The sequence below is a fragment of the Callithrix jacchus genome, chromosome 19, assembly GCF_049354715.1.
Source record: "Callithrix jacchus isolate 240 chromosome 19, calJac240_pri, whole genome shotgun sequence".
In the NCBI taxonomy this organism is placed as follows: domain Eukaryota; kingdom Metazoa; phylum Chordata; class Mammalia; order Primates; family Cebidae; genus Callithrix; species Callithrix jacchus.
The window spans coordinates 25,072,586-25,091,301 of record NC_133520.1 but is presented as its reverse complement, the minus strand read 5'-3'; the positions used below and the strand labels follow the sequence as shown (position 1 = coordinate 25,091,301).

General features: G+C 41.3%; 1 protein-coding gene across 11 annotated transcripts in view; it reads right to left on the bottom strand.

Moving 5' to 3' along the window:
* NEK7 (NIMA related kinase 7) overlaps window positions 1-11,974 on the bottom strand; it is a 151,703-nt gene extending 139,729 nt beyond the window's left edge. For 6 of the 11 annotated variants that reach the window (XM_054248271.2, XM_017966515.4, XM_054248269.2 and 3 more), the window contains exon 1: window positions 11,703-11,974. The gene's annotated coding sequence lies outside the window, so the exon portion shown is untranslated. Of the gene's footprint in view, window positions 1-9,674; window positions 9,776-11,702 lie in introns of those variants that run through there. The other 5 variants (XM_078356779.1, XM_035281255.3, XM_054248270.2 and 2 more) reach the window with 1 other exon arrangement.
* Window positions 11,975-18,716: the final 6,742 nt, after the last annotated feature.

Sequence of the window (18,716 nt, the reverse complement as noted above, 5' to 3'; positions counted from 1 at the left end):
CAAGCTGCACCTTCTTAAAATAAATAAAAGAGGGCTGGGCGCAGTGGCACACGCCTGTAATTCCAGCACTTTGGGAGGCCAAGGCAGGCAGATCAGGAGGTCAAGAGATCAAGACTATCCTGGCCAACACGGTGAAACCCTGTCTCTACTACAAAATACAAAAATTAGCTGGGCATTGTGGCGAACACCTGTAGTCCCAGCTACTCGGGAGGCTGAGGCAGAAGAACTGCTTGAATCCAGGAGGCAGAGACTGCAGTGAGCCAAGATTGCACCACTGCATTCCAGCCTGGTGCCTGGTGACAGAGCAAGATTCTGCCTCAAAAAAACAAAAAAAAAGAGAGACGGGAAAATGGTCATGAACAGCAAGGGCTTGTGCTGTTTATAAACTCCAAATTTTTTAAAAAGGTGAAAACAAATTGCTGATAGAAAACAGTTTTAAAATTGCCCAACAGGCTTTTGAATAAAAAGCATCACTTGCAATGCAGAGGCTTGTATCTATCTAATGACAAGGAAGGAAGTTAGAAGGGACTCAAGTGCCTGTGACTTGTTATCAAAGTCCCAGATGGAAATAAGACAGTCATGGAAAAAGGAACAGGTTACTCATCATAATGTTCTTGGCCAATGTCGACATGCAAGACAGGAAAGTTTGGTGCAGTCGAGCTGTGAAACAAGACAGAGAACTACAGGTAGGTAATGGCAACCAGAGGCAAAAACCCCAAGTGGCAAGGCAAAGAGCTTCTGCCCCTGTGCAAAAAAGCACCTCAGAAGCAAGGGAAGTGGTAAGCTTTCACACCCAGATGAGAGAAATTCTGTAAAAATGCCAAAAATGGTGAGAACAGCACACAGCCTAAGCAGTCCAATAACAAGGGACGGTTTGGTTGAGAAGGAACTAAAACTAACACTTAGATGTACTATTTTCTTTCACCTTGCTTGAAGTGGCAGTTTCTCTCCTGTTATTATCATTATCATGTTAATGACTGCATATCATACATGTAAAAGATGTCTTGGGTGCCTTTATCTCCCAGACCACAACCCCTGCACAATCTTAAAATCTGCTGTTAAGAACAAAAACATCAGAAATTTAAAAATCTTTCCTAAGTAAAGAATCTGAACAGAAAAGCATAGATTCTGCTTGTTGAATTTTAAGTATAAGCATGATAATAAGCAGAGATGAGGTCATGCTGTCCTTATAAGAGAAGAGACACAAATGGAAAACACATAGGAAGAACCTGCATGTCAGAGGCAGAGAAGGAAGTGATATGTCTACAAGCCAAGGAAAGACAAGGATTGCTGCCAACCCCAGAAGCTAAGAGAAAGGCATGAGCCACATTCTCCCTTAAGGCATGAGCCACATTCTCTCTTAAGCCGTCAGAGAACACAGCACTGTCAACACCCTGACTTCTGACCTCTGACCTGCAAATTGTGACAGAATAAATTTCTATTGTTTTAAACCATTCAGTTTGCAATACTTTGATACAGCAGTTACAGGAAATTAACACAGTGTATTAAAACTAACAGCATGTCTCATTTTATTGTGCTTCACACATTGTGTTTTTTACAAACTGAAGGTTTGTGGCAACATTTTGGTAATTCTTGCAATAATTCAAACTATTTCACTATTATTATATCTTTTATGGTGGTCTGTGATCAGAATCTTTGATGCTACTGTAATTGTTTTAGGGCACCATGAATCACGTCCATATAAAACAGTAAACTTAATGATACATGGTATGTGTGTTGTTACTGCTTTGCTGCACCAGCTGTTCCCATCTTTCTCCCTCTCCTTGGGCCTCACTATTCCCTGAGACACAACAATAATGAAATTTAAGTCAATTAATAACCCTACAATGGCCTCCAAGAGTTCAAGTAAAAGGAAGAGTCACACATCTCTCACTTTAAATCAAAAGGTAGAAATGATTAAGCTTAGTGAGAAAGGCATGTCAAAGGCCAAGACAGGTCAGAAGCTAGTAGGTCAGAAGCTCTGGAGCCAAACAGCCAAGCTGTGAATGCAAAAGAGAAGTTCTTGAGGAAATTAAAAGTGCTAGTCCAAAACGGTACATTATCGGTGGTTGCTGAAGCTCAGTGCTAGTCTATTACACTATTTTGTTTATTATACACGTTTAAAATCTTCTATGAGTAAAACATCTGTATAAAAAGACAAAGGGGGCCGGGTGTGGTGGCTCAAGCCTGTAATCCCAGCACTTTGGGAGGCCAAAGCGGGTGGATCACGAGGTCAAGAGATTGAGACCATCCTGGTCAAAATGGTGAAACCCCATCTCTACTAAAGATACAAAAAAAAGTGGCTGGGCATGGTGGCGGGTGCCTGTAATCCCAGCTACTCAGGAGGCTGAGGCAGGAGAAATGCCTGAATCCAGGAGGCGGAGGTTGCGGTGAGCTGAGATCGTGCCATTGCACTCCAGCCTGGGTAACAAAAGCGAAACTCCGTCTCAAAAAATAAAAAAAAGACAAAGAAAAAAGTAAAACACAGTGAATACATGAATAACAGTAAGTTTCAGTGGTCTGGATAGACCAAACCAGTCACATTTCCTTAAACCAAAGCCTAATTCAGGGCCAGGCCCTAACTCCCTTCAACTCTACAAAGGCTGCGAGTGGTAAGGAAGCTGCAGAAGAAATGTTGGAGTTAACAGTGGTTGGTCCAGGAAATTCAAGGAAATATGCCAACTCTATCATATAAAAATGCAAGTTGAAAGCAGCAATTGTTGAAGTAGAAGCTACAACAAGTTATCTAGAATATCTAGCTAAGATCATTGATAAAGGTGGCTACACTAAACAACATAGTTCCAATATAGATAAAACAGCCTTCTATTTGAAAAAGATGCCATCTAGGATGTTCATAACTAGAGAGAACCCAGTAACTGGCTTCAAAGCTTCAACGCTTCAATTAGCTGGGCCTGGTGGCGCGTGCCTGTAATCCCAGCTACTCAGGAGGCTGAGGCAGGAGAATTGCCTGAACCCAGGAGGCGGAGGTTGCGGTGAGCCAAGATCACACCATTGCACTCCAGCCTGGGTAACAAGAGCGAAACTCCGTCTCAAAAAAAAAAAGCTTCAACCCTTCAAGAACAGGGTCTCGATAGATGCTGACAGAGCTGGTGAAGCCAATGCTCATTTAACAACCCCTGAAAATCATAGGGCCCTTAAGTATTATGCTAAAACTACTCTATGCACTATAAGTGAAAAAACAAAGCCTGGACAACAGCACATCTGTTTACAGCATGGTTTTTTGAGTATTTTAAGCCCACTGTTGAGACCAACTGCTCAGAAAAAGACTTCTTTCAAAATATAACTACTAACAATGTACCTAGTCACCAAGAGCTCCAATGGAAATATACAAGATCATTAATGTTGTTTTCATGCCTACTGACACAACATCCATTCTACAGCCTATGAATCAAAGAATAATTTCTACTTTCAAGTCTTCTTATCTAAAAATAAGAAATACATTTCCTAAGTCTATAGCTGCCATAAACAGTGATTACTCCCGATAGATCTGGCCAAAGTAAACTGAAAATCTTCTGAAAAGAATTCACCACTCTAGATGCCATTAAAAACAATTGGCCTTCAGGGGAGAAAGTCAAAATATCAACATCGATAGGAGTTTGGAAGATGTTGGTTCCAACCCTCATGGGTGACTTGAAGGGATTCAAGATTTCAGTGAAGGAAGTCACTACAAACATGGTGGAAACAGTGAGAACTACAATTTAAAGTGAACGTGAAGATGTAACTGAATTGCTACAATCCCATGGTAAACTTTAATGAATGAGGAGTCGCTTTTTACAAATGAGCAAAGAAAATGATGTCTTGAGGTGGAATCTACTCCTGGTGAAGACGCTGTGAACGTGGCCAAAATGACAACAAAGGATTAGAATATTCCACAAACTTATAGGCAGCAGCAGGGTTTGAGAGGAATGACTCTAACTGTAAAAGATGTTCTACTTTGGGTAAAATACTATCAAACAGCATCATATGCTACAGAAAAATCTTTCATGAAAGAGTCAATTGATACGGCTAGCTTTATGGTTGTCTAATTTTAATAAAATGGCACAGCCACCAGTGTTCAGCGACCATCACCCTGATCATTTGGCAGCCATCAACACTGAGGCAAGACCCTCTACCAACAAAAAATATTACTAACTGCTGAAAGTTCAGATGATCATTAGCACTTTTTGGTAAAAAAATATTTTCAATTTAGATATGTATATTGTTAGACATTTACTATTGCATACTTCATAGACTACAGTATAGTGTAAAGCTAATTTTTATATGCACTTGGAAACCAAAAAATTCATCTGGCTTACTTTATTGCAAGATTCACTTTATGGCAGTGGTCTAGAATAGAACCTGCAGTATCTCTGAATTGTGTCTGTATAGAGTCAGGGCCTAGAGCATCATTTCCTGAACTGTAACAGGCAGGGTATGGTTCTAGAGTCCCCCAAATAGCATTTTTTTTACTGTTACTGTGTCTTGATCAGAGCAGTGGCTATATGGCCCTAGACTGGTGGCTTTCTGATCAATCACAGAAGAGGCAGTAACTCCCTTGGGGACCTGGTATTGGGACATTTTCCTGGAAACTCAAGCTCCCCACAACCATTAAATACTATAAAATGTTCAGTAACAAATTCCTTTCCACTTTAAAAAAAGTGATTAGAGGAGTAAAAGGAAGAACTATGTAAAGACAATCGTTATCGACAGCTGATTTGTTGTTGTTGTTGTTGTTGTATTTTTTGTAGAGATGGGGTTTCATCGTGTTTTCCCCAGGCTGGTCTCAAACTCTTGGGCTCAAGTAATCCACTCAACCTCGGCCACCAAAGCGCTGGGATTACAGGTGTGAGCCACAGTGCCCAGCTAACAGCTGATATTGTAAATACTCAAAGCCATAAAATAAGAAAGTGAAGGTGAAAATAATGTCATTCAACAATAAAAAATATTTCTCAAATGTAAATACCTTATTAAAACTTTATTTTAAATGTATTTGAAAATGGAAAAAAATGGCAGTTTTCACTGAATACCATACCTGCCACCAGACTATTCTAAACGTATTTTAACACCAAAGACGATGATGAAAACAAAGGAAGTCAATTTGTAAGTTGCCGTGAAAAATAAATAATTCTTTCCATAAACCAATCCTCCCCTGGCAAAATCTTCTTGTATAAGACCTTTCCATTTACATGATTTACTGACTAACAAACCATGCCTAGAAATAAACTGTTTGGAATAAAGATATACTATTTGCCTAAAACAAATAGCCTATTCTAGGTGTCTTTATTTATTTTTAAATTTTTTGTGGGGATAGGGTCTCACTCTTGTCACCAGGCTGGAGTGCAGTGGCATCATCACAGCTCACTGCAGCCTTGAAATTGTAGGCTCAAGCCATCCTCCAGGATCAAGCAATCCTCCTGCCTTAGCTGGGATTACAGGTGCATGCCACCAAGCCCAATTTTTTTTTTTTTTGGTAGAGACGAGGGTTTCACTATGTTGACCAGGCTAGCCTTGAACTCCAGGCCTCCAGCAATCTTCCTGCCTTCGCCTTCCAAAGTGCTGAGATTACAAGTATGAGCCACTGTGCCCGTATCATATTATTTCATTATATGGTCCAGAAGTTAGATATAAAGGCAGTATAAGATTAGGCATTCCTTACATTTTAAAAGTATAACAATTTTTCATAAACACATCTACTCAATTTTTCCAACCATAATATAATAAAGGACATACAGCTTTATTATGATTATACCATAATAAATGTGTAGTAATTCATTTAGGTAAATATAAGGATATAGGGGAAATATTTCAACAATAAAAAAAGAAACAATTTTAAGCATGCTAGGAAGAATATTTTTAATTTCACCATTTTTTAAAATCAATATTTAAAGATCTTTTTGCAACTCACATTATTTGTAGTCCATAACATAACCCCCCAAGCCTCCTGTGGCTTTTCCTGCCTGAGAAACTAAGGATTGCTGACTCTCCCCATGCTCCAAAAAGTCAAAAAAACTAACCCAAATGTGGGAAAAATTAAATTTTGAATATAAAAATCACAGGACAAATGAAAAGGAGCATTCAAGCAGAGGAAGCAGAAATGGCACAAGTGGGAAGTAGTCCATTAAGACAAAACTGGGCCTAGGCAGAGTGGGTGACAGGGTCTGTCATCAGAAGAAACTGACAACAGGAGATGTATTTCCCACCCCTGAACGTCCAAAGAATAGAGAAAAAAGTGAAATGAAACTAACACTTACTGGACCTGCTACAATAAATTTATGAAGATGTTTTCATTTACTTCTCAAGGCAACTTTATGAGTTGGGACAACTACAGTCTGAACAAAATAAGCAGCTCAACCAAGGTTACAAAGCAGGAAGCGAGGACCCTGGGGCTTGGTGCCTAGTCTTTTCCACATCATGGTAAACACAGATAATGATAATATATGCGCAGCAGAGTCAGATAAAGAGAAGAGACTGCTTGTAGCTGGTGGCAACTAGACAGGAAGTCTGATTGTCCCAGGTCCCACCTGGGTTTCCCCAAAGGCTAAGGGGTCAAAAGTCTGGCACACACAAAACCCACTCCTGGCTAGAGCTGAGAAAGTCACTGTGTAACTACAAAGCCGTTGTATTTTCCATTCTGCTCTATGCTGCTCAGTAGCTACACCCAGGTAAGCCTACAGCTAATTCTTCTCAGAGCAAAAGTCAGAGGTACCTCTACCCCAGGCCAAAAACACCTTGACTGTAGGCCCTCTACCGAAGCACAGGCTCTTTCCAGTATTCTTTTACTGGGTGGGGGGTTGTGGGGGGAGCCTTTTTATGAAAGACTAAGTTAATGTTTCCTAAAAGACCAACAATGTGCCCACCCTATAGCTCATGTCAAAAATTCCCTCTAAAGGAGACAAAGGCAGTCCTACCAGTAACATGGGGAGAAACGCCAGATAGTGACGGGGAGGAAGGCAGCAAACCACATTGCCATGTATATACCTATGCAACAATCCTGCATGTTCTTCACAGGTACCCCAAAACCTAAAATGCAATCAAAGATTTAAAAAAAGTAAAAAAATAATAATAATATAAACTAGAGTATACAGAATATTCTCATATTAAAAAGCCAAAAAAATACAGAAATACAAAAATAAAAAACTACTAGACAAAGAAACATGAGTGAGTTTTGGTATGTTTCTTTGTCTAGTAGTTTTCATTTAGTAAAGACAAATGACTGACATTAGATTCTATGTCAGTTTAGTAAGAAGCAGGGAGCCACAGAGAGGCTTTCATTCAATGTCAAAGGATAGAAGAAGGAACCCCCGGAAGCAAAGAATGGTGAAGAAACCTGAAAAGGTGAATGAACCTAAAAGAGGTTCATATGTTGACAAACTCTGAAATGAAACACAAAATTTGGGAATGGATAGCTAGGCATTATTCTGAGGGAAGTGTAGAAGATCAACAAATTGTCACAAGAGTCTAAGGACCAAAAAAATTATAAAACTCTGTTGTGGAGAATTCCACATCAACCCAAATATCAATGGCATAGAACCATTTAGACCTTTGGTATTATCTTCTGAGCAGGGGAAAGCCACCAACCTATTTGTATAAATAAAGTTTTATTTGAACACACCTATGGCCACTTTGTCAGGTACTGTCTTTGGCTACAACAGCAGCAAATGCAACTACATGGCTCACAAAGCCAGAAATATTTACTATCTGACCCTTCAGAGAAAAAAATTTGTGAACCACTGTTCAACACAAAAGCACACTGGATTGAAAAACTAGCTCTTACCTACTATCGGCAAAACACTAGTGGCAAGATTTACAAAAAGGCCTATTTCTGTTATGTAACAGAAAATATATATTTGTAAATTTTTACAGACCACTATAATCAGTTTCGTTCATGTATACACTGTTCTTCTTAACACTTTGATAGCTATTACAACAAAACCACTCATTGTATAATCGCGTTACATAAATCGTATGACAGGGAGGTTATTTTGACAAAGGTTAAAAAAGAAGTTATCCTGCTCAAAAGTATTAATTAAGGAATGCTTCATGATCGTCTGTCCTTCTCATTCCCACTACCCACTAGAAAACATGAAATGCATTCTCTAAGTGTTTTCTTCAGAATAAAAAAATATTTTGTGAAAATATATAATACCTAGGAATAATCAAACTATTAATTACCAAAGGAGAAATCTAGGACTAATCAAACTATTAATTACCAAAGGAGAAATCAGCAGTTTAGAAGTTTTATAACTCTGACATTAAATTGCATCAATTTAAAAATTCTGAACTGCCATTATATCTTATAAATGTATACATTTGCTTACAATTATACCACCAAATGTTATTCATCCATATTCCCTATAAAAATGGGCAAGGGGGGAGAATTAAATTGAAACTCTCAAAAGGGTAAAGAAATGCGTCTTAAAACATCTTGCTATATATTTATATAAATGCTGATAAAGTGCTGACACAACAATTCAGAGCAAACAGTAATCATACATGTCATTTCCAAGACACCCTTAAGTAGTACATTAAGTTTGGTATCATGTTTTATAGACGACGCCCTGAAATACCTACCCTAGAAGTCTTCCAACAAATATTCGAAAGGGCAAATACTTTAATTTGGATGAAGCCGGGAATGAGGACGAAGAGTTGTGTGCATTTTTTAAACACTACACCATGCATTTTAAAAATACCAAAGCCGACTTTCTAAAAAAACAATAAAAATCAAGAGAAAGAAAACCTGAACGAAATTTTGTAATTATCTACCTTTCTTTTTCCCAAAACTGCATAATCACTATTACCTCGTTCTCAGGTGCCCTTAAAGGTGGTGACATTTGTAATACTACAAAGATACATTCTTAAAACACCAGATAGTTCCTAGGATAAAATAGTGTTTGGTTCTGGAAACACCGTAGAAGTCTCTAATGATTACCTCGGACCATATAGTTAAGTAAAAAAAATAAGTCTACATTTCAGTAAATGTGAAATAATCAAGAGAAAACAAAAAAAGGAATACTTGAATGTTTACAATAAGTCAGAGCCCAAAACTATCAACTGCAAACTCCAGGAAGATTTGGGGATGGGTGGTTATGAGTTTAAGTACTTATTTACACAAACTGTAACTGCACTGGTCATTACAATACAATGCTGGTTTTTTGCTTATTAATCAGGTACGTTAGTTACGGGGGCATCAAATCTCCCCTCCTCCGCTAGGACGCTGCTATTATACCAGACATGCTTTTCCCATTCTTGGGGTAAGTGCTGTTTTACTGGGACGAAAATGAACTCTTGAAATTGTCTAGCCAGGAAAATATGGAAGGGGGAAAGGAATGCTGGGTGCTACATGTATTAGCTAAATAAATAAACCCAAATAGTTCAGGTTATAAAATGAGCCTGTATGCTTGAAAATAGTCTTGTTAAATTGGTAAGAGTTTTAACCATGGAAAGATTCCCCAAAAGTTGTAAAACAGCTAACGATCTAGATTCTGACATTTCTTGGTTTTCATTTTCTTATAATTTCAGAGTAAACCCCCGTCAGTCACATGGACTACATTCAGTTTGCTGACCAATTTCACTTATCTACTATAAACTTTCAGTAGAAGTAGTTAAGTTCGAGGTACAGCTGAATCACGAAACAGGACACCTAGGACGGCTCAGGGGAAACCGAAGCCCGCTACCTTTTATTTATTTATTTCTCGACGCCGGACCTCAGCCTGGCATCCCTCCTGCAGACATCCCTGGAGAAACAACTTGCGCGTCCTTCTACGAGCCCAGGGCCGGAGTAGGAAGTACCCGCCCTCTCAAACGCGATGTCCTCGCCGCCCATTGGCTGCGAAGGCCGTCAGTGCTCCGGAGGGCGGAGACTCTCGCCACCCAGCGGAATCTCAGGCCCGCACCTCCGGGAGGGTACCGCAGGCTCCCGGGCTCCTTCCTCACCCTTAACACTAGCCAGGCACACGCACACACACCGGCCCCGAGAAGGCAACTAGCCTCCTCAAAGGGTTCCTCTGCCTTTATTTCTCAGGCCTTCCTCTCACCCCATGCAGTTTCTGCCCCTTTGACTCCTCCGAGGGGCAAAGCGTTTTCAAAGCTCCAACACCTCTCCCCCTACCCCAGCAAACTCCCGGTGCAAGACCCAACAGAGGATGCCGCGGTTTTAGGAGGGAAGCGAGCTGTGGACTGGATCTCGCCAAGGGAGACAGGCTTACTTTCTCTGGAAATAACTGCTGAGATTTTAAGTTAACTGTTTCAAGAGCACTTGGCCATCGCCACGTGTTACAAATCAAAAATAGCGGCCATTGAACAAGACTTGCCACAAAGCATGGGTTAATTGTATGTGTCGTTTAACTGTTCGCCATTTGCAAGGTTTGACCGATTGTCCTAAGCATACTGTAGTTTTTTAGTGCAAGTACTGTGTCATTCTTCGACCACATCAGCAGCACCTCAAGGTCCTTAACAGAACATATTTATAACACACATGCTCTGTACTTTATTCTCTAATGCAACCTGACCAGACATACTGCTGTCGCTTGGAGGGAGTGTGCATACTCCTGAAACTGTAATTCCTTGGAGGAGGAATTAAAAATAGTAGTTCCAATTATGATAGGTACATAAGGCCCTACAAACAACGGAAATTTGATGTTTTCAACCGCATCCTTGAGCTCAGTAACCTCAAAGGAGAAAAAATAATTTTATTTCAGATTTTCAGTTCAGTCACCAGAATTGCGCAAGGATGGCAGCATGTATCTTACTGTAAACTAAGTATATTTTTAGTATTTCTCCCCAATGAGGACTACAGCTATGCGAGAACACGATTCATTGGTTGATGCATCATCTCTACCACCCCACTACGCTCCAAGTGCAAGACTAAATAGCGGATGCTGCGGTTTTAAGAGTGAAGGCCTACAGCGCAAAGGAGGCAAGGAAGTTCTTTAGCTCTCAAGGTAGCATCCTCTAGGTTGTGTTCGCGTCTTTGCACTGTTCTGCGGTCATACGGTCATGTCACTTTTCTCCGTCTTCATCTGGCTCCCCTTCTCTGACTGTGGCCTCAGTTTTCAATTTCTTTTCCACTGCCACCATCACCGGCAATGTTCGCTATTGCCTCTCGATCCCTCTGGCCGACATTTTGTCATCTCCAGCCCCTCCCAAGTTCATTCTCCAACAGACCTCTCACGCTCCCTGTACTTCTCAGGCCACTTCGGAATCTCCCGTCTGCTGGCTCCCACCACCCACTCTCTCCAGCGCACTTCACTTTCCTAGGTCGGGCTGCGACCGAATCCTGACAGACGGACCTCGCCAATCCGCGAGGGATAAATAACCGACGTCGCCAATGAGCATCCGCCGGGAGGCGGGACTTCGCTTAAGTTCCTCCGGTCCAGAAACCAAAGACCTGTTGCAGCCGCCGCGGCGCTGGCCGCGGAGTTTCTTAGTTACCGCGGCGCCCTTGGCGGCCTCGGCCCGCCAGAGTCGGTGCCAGGTATGAAGTTTCCCGCCGCCGCCGCCTCCCACCAATGCGGACGAATAGGACCGAAAACCCCGGACGACTGAAGCGCGGCGCGCCCCGCCCCACCTACCCCGAGCAAGGGGATCCCGGAGGCCGCCCCGCGCGGTGCCGACCTCCCACTCCCCCGGCCCGACTCCCGCAGGCCGCCCCACCCGGCAGGAGCTACCCAGGCCGGGCGCCTGAGCCCTGAGCAGCGACTCACCAGGAAGTTAGGAGTTTTCCGTTCTCCCGCTCGCGAGGGACCTTGGGCAGACGGGGTGGCTCGGCCCGGCGCCGCCGTCGGAAACCGCGCTGGGCCGGGAGCTGTGGCTGCGAGGCCCGGAAGCTATCAGCCACCTCCTGCCGCGCCGTCCCCGCGGACACTGCAGGCGCGGGCACCCACCCTGCGCACTCCGAGGCGCGTCCCGAGTGCGAGCCTAGTGGCGGCCCATCCTCCCGCGGCTCCTGCTCCTCCTCCTGCGGCCGCGGCTGTCTGGAGTGTAAACATCCCGGCATCCCCGAGGAGAGGGGCGGGGCGGGCGCCGGCCACTCCCCGCTCCGCGGGGTCCCGGCCGGCTGTCCGGCGGAGGCTTCCCGTCTGCGTCCTCCCGCGAGCCCGGCAGTTGGGAGAGCCTCGGCGGCTTGCCTACTAGAGCCGAGGCCGCTCTGGAAGAACTCCTCCTGGCCGGTCTCTTGCCGCTGTCAGGGCTAGCGGGGTGCGGGGCACGGCGTCCGGTCCTCTGAGCCCTCTTCCCAGCTTCAGGCCAGCTTCCCACCAAACCCGGGGTCGGCTGCTTTTTAAGAACTTGTTTTCTCTTCGTTTATATGTAAGCGTCCCCGCTAGCAAGCGGTGAACCGACTTGGTGACGTGCCCTTTCTTCTGGACCACAGCGTTTGTCATCCAGTCCTCTTTTACCAGGTGGTGTAAACTACCTCTGCGTTTAATGTGGAGTGCAGGGAAATGAGAAACAAGGCGTTTTCCTGAGTCTGACTAAGCCAGCGTTGCGTGAAAGTGTCCCAGCATAGAGGACAGTGGCTTTTACATTCCGAAAGGTAAACTACCTGGTGTGGTACCGAGGATCTTTGAAATAAATATGTGCAAAATCACCCAGAACCCTAGTACAGGAAACTGAAACTGCAGAAGGAATGTTTTGACACCAGCAGCTTCACTACTTCGGTAACAGGACATGAACTACTCGAGGAGACTGCTAGGAGGCAGTGGGGAGTCGGTCATATCTAAATTCTCATCTCAGCTCCGTGGTTAATTTTGTGACCTGACTGCAAGTTACTTAACCTCTCCAAGTCTCAGTAACTCTGTAAAGGGAGAATAGTCACACTACCAACGTCTAGGACCATAGTTGGAATTAAGTGAGATAAAACAAAGTGCTTAAGCCCAAAGCTTGGCATATTAGACGTGCTCATTAAATTATTGCTGTTTTTCATAGGTCTCTCAGTAGTTTAACTTTCCTGCCAAAACGATTCGAGCCAACAATGAGATTATAGCTCATTTAAAATGTTAAAGCCATGAAATTAAGATCCGGAAAGTCTATTTTTAGAAATTAAAACGGCTGGGCGCGGTGGCTCACAGCTGTAATCCTAGCACTTTGGGAGGCCGAAGTGGGGGGAGGGGTGGATCACCTGAGGTTAGGAGTTTGAGACCAGCTGGCCAACATGGCAAAACGCTGTCTCTACTAAAAATACAAAAACTAGCCGCGCGGGGTGGCAGGAGCGTATAATCCCAGCTACTGGGGAGGCTGAGATAGGAGAATTGCTTGAACCCAGGGGACAGAGGTTGCAGTGAGCAGAGATTGCGCCACTTCACTCCAGCCTGGGTGAGACAGCCAATCTCCGTCCCAAAAAAAGAAAAACGTTCAAGATCTCAAGATGAGGCCTTGATTAACGTGGCTCAACAAGTATTTATAATTGGGCTAGGCAGTGTTCTAAGGAATGAGGCTGTAGCAGCTCACCAAAATATAGTGCCTGCTCTCATAGAGTTCACATTGTAGTGGGAAAGGCCAAAAAATAAATAAATATCTACTATGCCAGATGGTGAGTCATAGAAAACTAAAGCAGAGTAAGGAGACATGGGGAGGGAGAATGCTATTTTAAATATGTTGGTGTGGGAATGCCTCTCTGACATTTGAGCAGAGAACTAAGAAAGTGAGAAAATGAGCCATTTAGCTACCCAGGGTTAAAATATTTTACACAGAATCATCAGCAAATGCAAAGACCCTAAGTGGAAGTGGGCTTGGCATGTTTGAGAAATAGGCAGGAGGTCAGTGTAGGCTGGAATTCAGTGAGCGGTGGGAGAGTAGCTGACTAAATCAGAAGAGGGAGTAGGGTACTAGAAGGGTATAGTTGTAGAACCTTGTAACCTTTCAATTTATTCTGAACGAAAAGGAGAGCCATTGGAGGAGTGGCCAAATCTGATTTGAGTTGGGAGAGGAGAGCTGCACTGCAGAGAACAGATTGAGCGTAAGGGCAACTAGACATTAGAAGCCTGTTGTAATGATCCAAGTAAATAGACTGCTGACAGACCAGAGGGCAGGTGGTAAAAATAGTGAGAGTCCAGATAAATTTCTAAGATAGAGAAAACAGGATTTGCTGATGTACTGAATGCGGGGTAAGAAAGGAGTCAACAATAAAGCCAGTGAAACTCGCATTTGAACCAGATCATTTTATCAGGTCACAGCAAATCAAATCTGTTAGTCAAATAGAAACAATGTCACTTGTGTCATACACAGGCACACACTGCAGCACTGCAGGAAAAAAATCACCAGATATCTTCAGGGTAAAGACATGTCAACCTCAGACCAGACGTATATGTAAGGTTTTTTTGTTTGTTTGGGTTTTTTTTTGATACGGCATCTTGCTGCTCTAATCACCCAGGCTGGAGTGCAGTGGCATGATCTCAGCTCACTGCAACCTCTGCCTCCCGGTTCAAGTGATTTTCCTGCCTCAGCCTCCTGAGTAGCTAGGATTACAGGCGTGTACTGCCATGCCTGGGTAATTTTTGTATTCTTAGTAGACAGGGTTTCACCATGTTGTCCAGGCTGGTCTCAAATCCTGAACTCAAATGATCTGCCCATCTCAGTCCCCCAGAGTGCTGGGATTACAGGCGTGAGCCACAGCACCCTTCAGGTTTTTCTTTTCTTTTTTTTAAATAAACTACAGATTTATCTATAACCAAATATTCCATTGGTAAAAGCAAAACACATATACCTTGTGAACACTGACTCATAGTCAAATGGATCAAAAAGAGCTCATGAAGCCCTAGTAGCTGAAAAGACTGTCTAGGAAGAATCCTTATCAATGGCTGTATGGTGCCCAGAGTATTGAAATAGGCTGATATGTACTCTTTCTTCACCTTAAAGTACTGCTAAGCTGCAGCTAAATAGTTATACAGTATTTCAGAGGTTGGGAAGGTTGTCAGAACTGAATCCAACACACTTATTCTCTTTAGCTTTTTCTCACCTTTGTGGTGGATAGGGAACTTGTTCGTAGCCACTGGCCTCCTGGCTGGGAGCAAATGCTAACTGAAACACAGAGATACCTGGCCAAAGAGGATCTCTGGTCCAGGGATCCTTAGAGCAGAATCTAGCTTTAACGGCTTTTCTATTCATTTCCCCATCAAGCTTGCTCCAAAAATGCTTGTTTGACTTCATGAAGCACAATTAATGTGTTTATCCCTAATTACCATGCAATACATACCATTATCAGATTAACTTTGCTGTAAGTGATATTTGATTATTAAAATTGAAATCTCTCAGTGTACATAAGTTTTTATGTTTTGTTCTTCATACACCTTACTGGCCCCATACAATTAAAAATAAAATTAGAGGTAATATCAATTATTGAAACTAATGTTTCTCCTTAGGCTAATCCAGATGAGATGTTATTTGCCGGGATCAGTGTAAATGCAATTTCTCTGTAAGGAGAGAATCTTGCTAGAAAAACATTTTCTTAAGGAAAAATGATGATGTAATACTAAAAATAATTCTCCTTTGAAAGAGATCTTAGCCACTGGGGTACCAGAAAGGTCTAGCCTTCTTGACTCAAACATAGTGCTGGCAACAGGTGTATTTAAAAAGCTACTAGTGGTATTGGCAGCCACTGATTTTGGCAGCTAAATGGTGATGAGGCTTAGTCAAGCTGTTGAAATGTCTGGACTAAACTGGGCCAAGAGGAGGAAGTCAAAGTGCAGACTACAGACAACTAAAGGAAGATCACTTTTCTCTGGCCCTGGCTGTGGTCACAATACAGTGTCAGAAAATAAATCTTGATCTTACTTTGAAAACACCCATGAAAAAGAGTAAGAAAGTTACATTTTTACCTCTGCGTTTTTACATTTCATTGTTAATGGATCATGCAGATGAACTTCCCATGAAAATGATAAAATTGGCCTAAATTTTATTCTCACATAAAATCCCTAGAATTCAAAATCACAGAAAGACAACTCTCCTGTGTCCCAATTATCTAGTTATGGTATTTTGAGAATAGTTTGTGGTTAAAAATAGTGGCATTACCACCAGTGGCTTTTCCCGACTATTTTTATAGTAGTTATAAAACTGAGGAAACATTTCAATATACTATGCATATGTTTAATGTAGGGAAATGTAATGTTTTATATCGGTTGCAAAACAGGAAAGAGACAGTACAACTGGCAGTTTATGTCATGATTTCCTTTGGTCAACAGAATACAACTGGATTTATGTTTCTTTATAGTAGAAAAGCCAAAGAGCCAATATGCAGTAAGCAAGAAGTCACAGCAGTGAAGGAAATATATTCAGAAATTATTTTCCTTTTTATTCTTGTACACCCCATCCTTGATGTGGAGCCAAACTGTGAAGCCATTTCTCAGGACCTCATTTCCTCAACAATGGTGGCATTTTCAGTCACAGGTATTCACAAGTACCTCTCAATTATCTATGCTAACAGCTGTGATGATGCAGTAATCAAATCCCAAAGATAACATTTTAAATTATAGGTTTCTTTGGAATATTTGGTACATGTGCATGTGGCTACCTAGAAGAGATGTTACAAAAATCTTGTGATTTCACAAAGCTAAACGTAAAGATTTCAGAATCCTGTATCATCTCTCTATTCTGTCTCTCTCTCTCTCTCTCTCTCTCTCTCTCTCTCTCTCTCTCTCTCTTTCCCCCTCCTGACATATCCTTTTCTGTGCTCTTCAGTTCAGTCTTGGGTTGCACCAGATCCACTCAGGTCTGTGCATTAGAGGCAATTGCCTATTTCTTAATAGGAAAGAAAATAGAAGATAATAAGGTTCTGTTTACTTTTAGTATTCCCTCATAGTTAAATCTAGAGGCTATCCTTCAACTACAGAGTCAAAAGTATACCCCAAAAAATACCAGAAGTGAAAAGTTGCAGTGGTATTGCTTTCATCTTTTGAACCTTCTTTGTTCATACTTAAGCCTTTATTGCTTAAAACACACATCTCTTCCATCTTTTTTTTCAGTTGTTCCACTAAATGGCAGAAGTGCTCTTTAAAACACCTTAGTAAATATTTCTTCAGCCATTCAATTGCAGTTTTAATGTTCAGTCTATTTGAAAATGCAAGAAGGATGTGAGTAAAACCAGATTTGGAATCATGCCACATCAAATCCAAAGACATACTGAAAGCAGGCTCTACACGATAGCAACAAGCCTAGTTAATCATAAACAGCCTTGGCACCCCTCATAATTCTGCCATGGAATTCACCATTACTAATAAGGTTCACATTATGGAGATATTTTAGTTATTACATCACTCAGTCGGCTTTTCCATGCAAATGTTGGCATTGTGTAGAGGAAGCACCAGGAACAACATTTTCCAGAATTAACACAGTGTCATTTCCAAAGCTTGAGAATCTGTGCGGGGAAGTGAGAGGTATGATTACAAACTTCATGACGTTCTACCTCTTCCTTAAAAGTAAGGGCAAGAACCTTTAAATTCATAAGGCCTTCAAGCACTGGAGAGGCCAGGCAATATTTATCTATAGGCTTATGGGATAATCTGTTCTTTCAAGGGGTAGAAGACAAACAGAATGCCACTCCATGGAAACTGCAAACAATCCCGATTGGACAATACTGTTACGTTTGCCAATCAGTACTGTTTTTTACTATATAATATTACCTATTACATATAATGTTTAATCTGTAGAACGTTTAAATTATTTTAACAATGTTTATATATGTTTCTAAAATACCTTCTATATATTCATATAATGTACCATTTGAGCAACCAAGATATGTAACTGTTTAAACTTCTGTTTTTATTTGTCCTCTCCTTGCACAAATTGAAAGATAAAGAAAAAAACTTTTTTTGAAGGCAAATAACAAAAATATTACTTCTTTATGTTCTAAATTAAATGAAATTAATATTTTATCAGGTCTACGTCCTATGACTCCTATCTAAGATTATATTCGGGTATGTTTTACTAATTTACAATAGGATGTTTGAAAAGATAATGTAGAGATGACTGGAAAAAACATGAAAATGAACTAAGTCATGTCAGTTAATTTTAATTTCTATATAAATTTTTTTAGATACATGCCTATAGTTGCTACATAACCAAACCTTTATTATTAATACGTGATTAGTGAGGTTATCATGCTTTCTTGAAATACATAGAGAGATCCTGAGAGCTGGAACCTAATTCTATTTCTTTCAGAACCTAATATTTAATTTCTTTTATGGATAGTCTATGTATTTTTTGTTTCATGATTCTTTAAAATTATGTTTACATAAACTACACAAAAATAAATGCCAATAACCCCATTTGTTTCCTGACACATACTGAGATAATCTCAGTATGTGTCACATATTGTGTTGCTTTATGTAGAGATGTTCACGCTATGATGAGGCAATACCTCATGAATCAGTTCTAGAGGCAGTGCAGCTTTGGGGTGGAATTTCGGGAGTGTTTTGCCTCTAGGTTTTACCTAGGATGACTGATTGTAACTGATGCAAAGGAAAGGGACTGAAGTCAAGAACAGAGGTGCCAACTATCACAAACTACATGGGTGTTTTCCCAGATATAATGTCCTGTGATAGCAAGGGGAGAACAAATTTATGTACTAATAAATTCACTTTTTTCCTTCATCAGTAAAGACAGCGTGATAAAGTGTCTTAAAGTGAAACATGAAAAATTTACAAAAGATAGGGCTTTGAATTTAGTCTAAGAAAGAGTTCCTAAATTTGCAGGGTAGACTCTCAAATATCCTTATCTAATAAAAT